At 37.5% G+C, this 8,801-nt stretch overlaps 1 non-coding gene across 1 annotated transcript; it reads right to left on the bottom strand.

Moving 5' to 3' along the window:
- Positions 1-8,697: 8,697 nt before the first annotated feature.
- LOC112586737 lies at positions 8,698-8,801 on the bottom strand. The gene has a single exon (XR_003111223.1). It is a non-coding gene; the product is annotated as a U6 spliceosomal RNA (small nuclear RNA).

Here is an 8,801-nt window from a genome sequence, read left to right as displayed (position 1 = left end):
ATGATGAGAGGGATAATTTTGACTCGTGATCCAAATACAATTGACAGAATGACAGAATCAGAGTAGAAGCCTTGACAAGCATAACATAATGCCAATAAAAAATCTTTTTTATTGTGATTCTTATGATGCCCACAGTGTTAAAAAAAAAAGGCATAGCAGCATTATTGCACACAACACATTTAATTATAATAATTTCACATCCTAATGTTAGAGTCTGTTACTCATATGCAACTGTTTTCTGTATTTTAAGACACTCGTTGGAGGCACTGAGTTGATGGTTAACATATTAAATGTGTTCCTGTTTAAAATAATTGGGACACAGGCTTCTGGTAACAATTTTGTGTGTAAGTGCTGATTGTCAGGAACAGTTTACTGACATTAATCAGAAGATGCCTACTTTTGTCTTCCAAAAGGAGTGTGGGGCCCCCACTGATTGTTGCTTCTTGCTTCATCATATTATTTGGCTTTTCACTTCTTTGTGCCCTGACATACTTAAATAGCTTCCTGTTTATCTTCAAAAGACCTTGGACATGACCATATCTGCATTCTTTTCATATTCTTTCTATCTTCTAGGGCTCAAATTGTTATACATGTTAGAAACTATCTAATTACCCTCCAGGCATCCCCATAGCTTTTTTAGTTTTTGCACTTTTGACTTTTAAAATCTTCCTCTTGACACTTGGACACGAAGTGTGGTCGTTTTCCTTTGGTATCTGTATTGTCTATTTCTGTCTCCCTCTTAATCTGACTCGTTGAATTAAAAAGCTCTTTTGGATGGTTTCTGGAAATGTTTCTAATATCGAGCAATATTAAAATTTAGGTTTTAATTCTCTGTTTTAATAAATCCAAGCAGTAACATATGTATCTCAGGCTACTTCACTTCATTACAATAGATGAAAACATTTTTACTGTAAGCCAAAACAATGAAGCAGTTGTATTACAAAGTGACCAGTGGTCGTATCACAGTGGACAGATTCTGTCATCTGTAATCTTATTTTTTATTTTACTGGTCATGTTAGAATGAAAATGTCTGACTTGTTTGCTTTACAAAAGGGCCATAAAGTCAAACTGTTAGTTTTTCTCAACCTAGATTTTTATGGAAATAATTGCAAAATATTAACGTCAGAAAAAATTGTTACTATCCTTAGAAGTTTGATGAATACTTGCTAGCTATAAATGGGAGCAGATTAAGGAAGGAGAGCCCAGTGTGCCCAGGAAGCTGGAAAGAATCTGAGATCTAAACCCTGTCAAAACTTCTAACTCTAACCTATTAACAACTGGGCTTCCCAGGTGGCACTAGTGGTAAAGAACCTGCCTGTCAGTGCAGGAGACGCAAGAGATGAGGGTTGGATCCGTGAGTTGGGACAATCCCACGGAGAAAGGAATGGCTACCCACTCCAGTATTCTCCAGTTGCAAAGAGTTGGACACAGCTGAAGCAACCGAGCACAGCAACTTAGCAGGCATGCATGCTATTAACAACTAGTAACTTATTTGCAAGAAAATGGAAAAAAGAAACATTACCAGATCAATGAAAAGATAATACCACTCTAAAGAAAGGGTATATTTTGAAAAAAGAAAAGAAAAGTATTCCTATGAAAGATATTTACTAATTTTTATAAGGGAAATCATCTGAAAGCAACAATACTTTCCACATATGCCACTAGGCAAGCCATAGTAGGGCTCACAGAACAGAAAGGTTCTGAGAACTCAGACCACCTATGCTATCATGACACAACCATTTGTTCTAGAGAACTCTGGCCTATGGCATGCATAGATGCTCAGTCACCAAGTCACGTCTGGCTCTTTGCAACTGTAGCCTGCCAGGCTCCTCTGTCCATGAAAATTTCCAAGCAAGACTACTGGAGTTGGTAGCCATTTCCTACCCCAGGGGATCTTCCTGACCCAGGGATCGAACCCATGTCTTGTATCCCCTGCGTTGGCAGGCAGATTCTTTACCACTGTGCCATCTGGGAAGCTCATGCCCCAAGGAGATAAGACTGTAAATCAGTACATTTTACTGTTTGTTCTGTGAATTTCTGCAAACCAATTTTGTTCAGGTATATACTTTGCTCATTTGGATAACTGCTAAGTCACTTCAGTCATGTCCGACTCTGTGCGACCCCATAGACGGCAGCCCACCAGGCTCCCCCATCCCTGGGATTCTCCAGGCAAGAACACTGGAGTGGGTTGCCATTTCCTTCTCCAATGCATGAAAGTGAGAAGTGAAAGTGAAGTCGCTCAGTCGTGTCCAACCCTCAGCGATCCCATGGACTGCAGCCTACCAGGCTCCTTCATCCATGGGGTTTTCCAGGCAAGAGTACTGGAGTGGGGTGCCATTGCCTTCTCTGCATTTGGATAAACAGTTCTACTATTGAGATAATACTAGCTAGCTGGTTTGGGCAAAGAGCTTCATTATCCTTCAGCAGTTTAGTTATCAAAACACCTTGCTATGTCCACCAATTCCAAATTATTGTGTCAAAACTATCACAAAGATAAATTGCTATGAAAGACTTGCTCTAAACCTTGTAAGACCAGCTTCTTAAACCCTATAAATATTACTTCTTGAAATCTTCCTTCTCATATAAGATCATGGGGGTGCCCCGCCTTGTGACAGCAACTCGAATAACCTTAGCGTCACTAGATCAATAGATTTCTCTGCTGTTCTTTTGGTGAACTGACAGCCCTGGACACACAAGAAGATCTGATCAACACCAGCTGGCTGACACAGCCCAAGATCCTCAGCTCTGAAACCACATGGATCCTTGAGGCTTCTTGAACATCCTATTCAGGGATCTCTTCCTCTGCAGTGGCCAAGTAGGTCCTGCATTGGTGCTCAGGTCCAGTAGATTTATGTGAAACTCTCTAAAGCCGAGTTTATTTTGTTTCCTCTGTGTGTGTGTGTGTGTGGGTGTGACTCTTTGCGACCCCGTGGACTGTAACCCACCAGGCTCCTCTCTCCATGGGATTCTCCTGGCAAGAATACTGGAGTGGATTGCCATTTCCTTCTCCAGGGGAATCTTCCCAACCCAGGGATTGAACCCGGGTCTCCTGCATTGCAGGCAGATGCTTTATCTTCTGAGCCACCAGGGAAGCCCTGGTGTTTGTTTCCTGGGAATAAGAGAATTCCTCCTGGGAATCCCTTGTCTATCTGGCCCAGTTTGAAAACTCACACTTGAAGGGAAACCTAGCTAGTTATTCATAGCACAGCATTAAGGTTCTTTTTATGTTCTTGTCACTTTTTTGTTGTAAGGCTACCAGAGAAAACTTAGAGGGGGGACGGACTAGCATAGGTTTAGCAGTTTGTCCCTCAGTCCATCCCCTAGAGCTGACAAGTGCAGAACACCTTCTCAGACCCACATCCTTATAGGACCGTTTGTGCCTTGCGCCACCAATCCAAACCCCATAAAGCTGGTTCTCTATCTGGCCTTTGTTTCATCACTTAATTTCATTTCTTTTGCTTGGAGATGGAAATATGAAGGCTGTGAGGCTTGCTAATTGGCCAGATTCTCACCAAGTGTTGTGGTTTTCATGAGGTCGCATTGACACTCTGAGGCACGCATGTACTGCTTTCATTTTCATTCACGTGTATATTTCTCTCAGTAACCTATTTCACCAAGGAGGATTTAGAATTACTCTGGCAATGTCAGGAAATTCCTGACATGAATAAGATGCAAATGGGAAGAAAATCTTGGGAGGAGATTTTCTGACTTAAGTATCCAAATAAGAGGTAACTTAAAAAAAAAAAATTGAGTTATAATTGTTTTACAGTATTACATTGGTTTTAAGTGTACAACATAGTGATTTGATATGTTTGTAGTTTATACTCCATTTAAGGTTATTATAAAATATTGGCTATATTCCCCGTGCACATCCTTGTATCTTGTTTATTTCATACCTAGTAGTTTTTAACCTCTTAATTTTTTTTTTCCTCTATCTTGCCTCTCCCCCAGCCCTTTCCCACTGGTAAACGCTAGTTTGTTTATGGTATCTGTAAATCTATTTATGTTTTGTCATATTCATTCATTTGTTTTATTTTTTAGATTCTACATATAAGTGATATATCAAAATAATCATTACTTTTTAATAGAACTAGGACAAATGACACTAAAATTTGTTTGCAACCACAAAAGACCTCAAATAACCAAAGCAATCTTGAAGAAAAAGAACAAAGCCAGAATATCAATCTCCCTGACTTCAGACTATACTATAAAGCCGCAGTAATCAAAACAGCATGGTATTGGCACCAAAACAGACAAATAGATTAATGGAGCAGAATAGAAATCCCAGAAATAAATCCATGCACATGTGGTCAATTAATTTATGACAAAGGAAGCAACAATATACAATGGATAAAAGATGGTCTCTAAGTAGTTTGGGGAAGACTGGACAGCTACATGTAAAAGAGATTACTTTTTAACATAAGAGATCCACCCTCTTAAGTTTTCCCACTTTGGTGATTACTGAGTGTGTGCATGCTAAGTCACTTCAGTTGTGTCCAACTCTTTGCAACACCATGGACTGTAGCCTACCAGGCTCCTCTGTCCATGGGATGCTCCAGGCAAGAATACTGGAGTGGGTTGCCACGCCCTCCTCCAAGGGATCTTCTGAGTACCAGTGTTTTTAATCATAAGGTTTTGCTAAAAACCTTAGTTATTATTCAGATAAACTGTAATGCTTTATTAATCTTGTGTGTATTTTTGTATAAATAGAGTTTCCTTCATCTGACCCCTTTCCCTTCCTTGCAGAGGTTAGATAATTAGTCTTTTATTGATAATTCTATATCCGTCTTAAGCTGACTTTCTCTTATTTCTTCCTTCCTTTTCTTTTCCCCTTCTCTTTGGAAATTTGGAAGTTAATTTGTTCATGAACTTTGCTCAGTCATGATGTGTAAATTCTATAGTATCTAATGCAGATATAATGTTTAAAGTTTCCAAAATATAATGGGGATGGAGGAAATATTATATTGTTTGTGCTTCTTTTGTATTTTTTCCTTGCCAAGAGTGAAACTCAAAAGAAAAGTTAACTGTGATTTTAAGCAATGCATGTGGTTCCCAGCTAGAAAGAAAAACTCAACACTGAGAAGTTCTGGCAAAATTTCACAGTCATTAAAATTTTTGAGATTATTACAGAGATTTACTTATATATAAAAACCAGGAAGATATTCGTCTTAAAAAGATAATTCTTTGGACAAATTAGAGTATTTTAATTGTAGCTTAAAATCAACATAATGTCTTCTTGCTAATTTTATCAACTTGTAAAATGTTTAGCGAAAGATTTTAGTTAAATACAAGATGAGTTTAATTTTTCATGATTTAAATGTCTAAGATTTCCTACATCAGTTCCATGATCCAGTAAGTTATCTTTGTTTCCACAAGTATTTTTAGGATTAAAAAAAATACTAAAGTATGTTTAAATGAACATTAATCTTTTAAATTCTTATTATGTGGCCTAAAATGTCAACAGTGCCAAACTAAAGAAACCCTAGTTTAAACCAAAATTATAAATCTAGTCTGATTTGTCCAAAATTTTATCTTCATAATGTAGATTTTATTTTATTTTATTTAGATTTTAGATTCTTATATAAAAATGCTTCCAAACTAAGTTTCTTTAGAAATGCATTTTTTAAAGACTAACCTATATAAAATATTAAAATTTAGTTTATTTAACTTCTAGAAATTCTGGGAATATTATATGTATTTACTAACTTATTAACTTATATAAAACAATCAGAACAGAACTCTGCTTTTGTAAGATTTTGGAGTCCAATTTACTAATACCCTCTGGAGATAGGAAAATATTTGAAATCACCCTGAAGGAGCTAAAGACTTTCTCAGTCACAAAAACCACAGAAAAAGTTTGCAGTTCTACTTCTCCAACCTCAGCTACGGGTAAATGTAAACACAGAGCACAAAAACTCCCCAGTTCTTTTTCCTTTCCAATGGACACAGAAATATTTTCTTAGCTGATATGGGTTCACAAACAGTCAAAAAGGAAAACAAACCAAATTCTCTGTTATCTCTCACCTGACAAAGAACAGATCTCCATCACCCTTACAGAGATTACTAAATGTCAGGACAGTTCAAAGAGATTATCAGAAATTGTTGCAATCAATCAGGAAGCATTGATCAGCCACACACAAATCAAATTATGTACACATCAGATGCTCAACTGACTATGCAAGCGAGATGACCTATTAGACCATTTGTCCCTCCAGTTGACTGTGGAAAGCAACTTAGCCCAAACACTCAGTTAGACAAAGCATAGCCCAACTCACACACTTAACCCAGAAAGAAAACAAAAATCAGGGGAGGGGAAAGAAAGGAAAAAGCTGGAGACAGTGAGTCAACTAAGGTTAAGTTTCTACAGTTGATTGGGAATCCCTGCAGGGGTCAAGGAAAGACATGCCTCAGCTTAAGGACACATTAAGTTCAGTTCTTGCACAATGCTATTCTGCTGAACCCGCAGGTTAGGCCGCTTGGGTATCTCAGTGGATGATCGATCATCATGTTGAAGTACAGTTTTCAAATAATTGAAACAAAGCTCTCTTATCAATACAGAATGAACACGTATTTTGCTTATTTTTTAAAAAGTGAAGAGACTATCAAGTACTGTGAAGGGTTGGAGATTTTACCCTAGTTACAAACTGAAAGGCTGCCTGCCAAGGATTCATGGTTGCCAGCAGAAGACACAAGACGTTTGGGTTAGAGGCAAGAAGAAATGTATTACTCACAGCACAGCAAGCTGTATGAACATAAGCATATTTGGTGCCAGTTTTTCAAACCACAGTTTCTGCACAATGAGATGAAGAAGGCCTGGTGGCACCTGCATGTGGGTGCCTTTCAGGAGAGAAACTCTGAGCTTAGGTAGTGCATGCTACCTGCCTGACTCCCATCCGACTCAGAAGGAGCACCTAACTCTACGTTCCAAGACTCAGCAAACCCGCACATTTCTCTGGACACAAATACTGTGTCCAAGGCTGTTGCTATACAAACATTCTTTAAAAGATAATCCTGTACAAAGGCAGTTAGTACCCCTGCTCATAAAACACACAGAAATGTGAGAAACCCATGGAGAATTCTCTCCTAACATTAGCAAGTAAGATGGTAAAGCTAATTCAAAAACATTTTGAGGAATTATTTATAGGCACCAATATTAGAGTAAGGTTTTAGGTGAGATGCAAAACTTGTTACTTCACAGGAAAAAAATGAACAACAACAACAAAAAAACCCAATATAATTCTGGAAGTTAACTTTTCTATCACATAGAAATCTACAAAACCACATGAATTTTACATTGTCTGAGCTCTAGTCAAATAGGAAAGAGAATGGTAAAATATAGGTGAAAGTGCCAGTTTCATTTTCTTAAAAATAATACTCAGATGTTTTGTGTGTGCGTGTGTGTGTGTGCTTTTTTTAAAATAATATAAATTTATTTATTCTAATTGGAGGCTAAATACTTTACAATATTGTAGTGGTTTTTGCCATACATTGACATGAATCCTCCACAGGTGTTCCCCATCCTGAATCCCCCTCCCACCTCCCTCCCCTTCCCATCCCTCTGGGTCATCCCAGTGCGCCAGCCCCGAGCACCTTGTATCATGCATTGAACCTGGACTGGCGATTCATTTCACATATGATATTTTACATGTTTCAATGCCATTCTCCCAAATCATCCCACCCTTGCCCCCTCCCACAGAGTCCAAAAGACTGTTCTATACATCTGTGTCTCTTTTGCTGTCTCACATACAGGGTTATCGTTACCATCTTTCTAATGATCCACTATACTCTCTTGGCTTTATTTCTAAGTTTTATATGATTATTCATAAGCTGTGAACATGATACACTTGGTCATAATTTTATGTCTTTTGCATGGATACTAAGAATGTCCTTTCTCTACCTTTACTGTTTGTATGGTGAACAGCATCCTTCATAATCTTACCTAAGCTATTTGCTAACACTAAGTTTGCTAAGACTACTATCCATAGTTTTCTTGGTAATGTTCAAGGTATAAGTTCTTAGTAATCTGTGCTGACTTTATTATGTCCTTGATTATTAAAAAAATTCATTTCTTCAGAACAGCTAAATTTCCTTACTATTTTGTTACCTTCTATTTTTATTGTAAAATATAGTTTTTACTTTGATTTATGTATACTCATCCCTGCTCACAGGTAATTGTGCTCCTGTCTCAATCAGATGACCAAATCCTCTTGATAACTTTTATTTTGCTTCCTCAAGATTATTAAAGAATTACTGATCCTAAATTAAAAAAACTAAAAATTTAGGATGTCTTTTTGTGTGTGTGTCAGAATATATGTAACATAAAATTTACCATCTTAATCACTTTTAAGTATACAGTTCAATAGCATCAAGTACAAAAAGTCACTTCACATTATTGTGCAACTATGACCACCATCTGTCACCAGAACATTTTCATCTTCCCCAACTGGAACTCTATACCCACTAAACAATATCTCCCATCCCTTCCTCCTTCCAGTCTTTGGCAACCAACATTCTACTTTCTGTCCTCTGAGTTTAACTACCTTAAGTGGGTTTTCTCCCAAGTGTCTTTTTAGTATTAGCTGTGATGTTTAGGTCTCTGATTCACTTTAAGTTAATCTTTTGTATATGGTGTAAGGTAAGAGTTCAACTTGATTACTTTGCATGTGAATGGTCAATTTTTCTGGCAACATTTGCTGAAAAATTATGGAACACTTTACAGATTTAAATGTCATACTTGTTATGGGGCCATGCTAATCTCTGTATCATTCCAGTTTTAGTTTAGATGCTGCCAAAATGAGCAT

The sequence above is a fragment of the Bubalus bubalis genome, chromosome 8 (assembly GCF_019923935.1).
Source record: "Bubalus bubalis isolate 160015118507 breed Murrah chromosome 8, NDDB_SH_1, whole genome shotgun sequence".
NCBI classification, from domain to species: Eukaryota; Metazoa; Chordata; class Mammalia; order Artiodactyla; family Bovidae; genus Bubalus; species Bubalus bubalis.
This window is presented reverse-complemented; position numbering and strand designations above follow the sequence as displayed.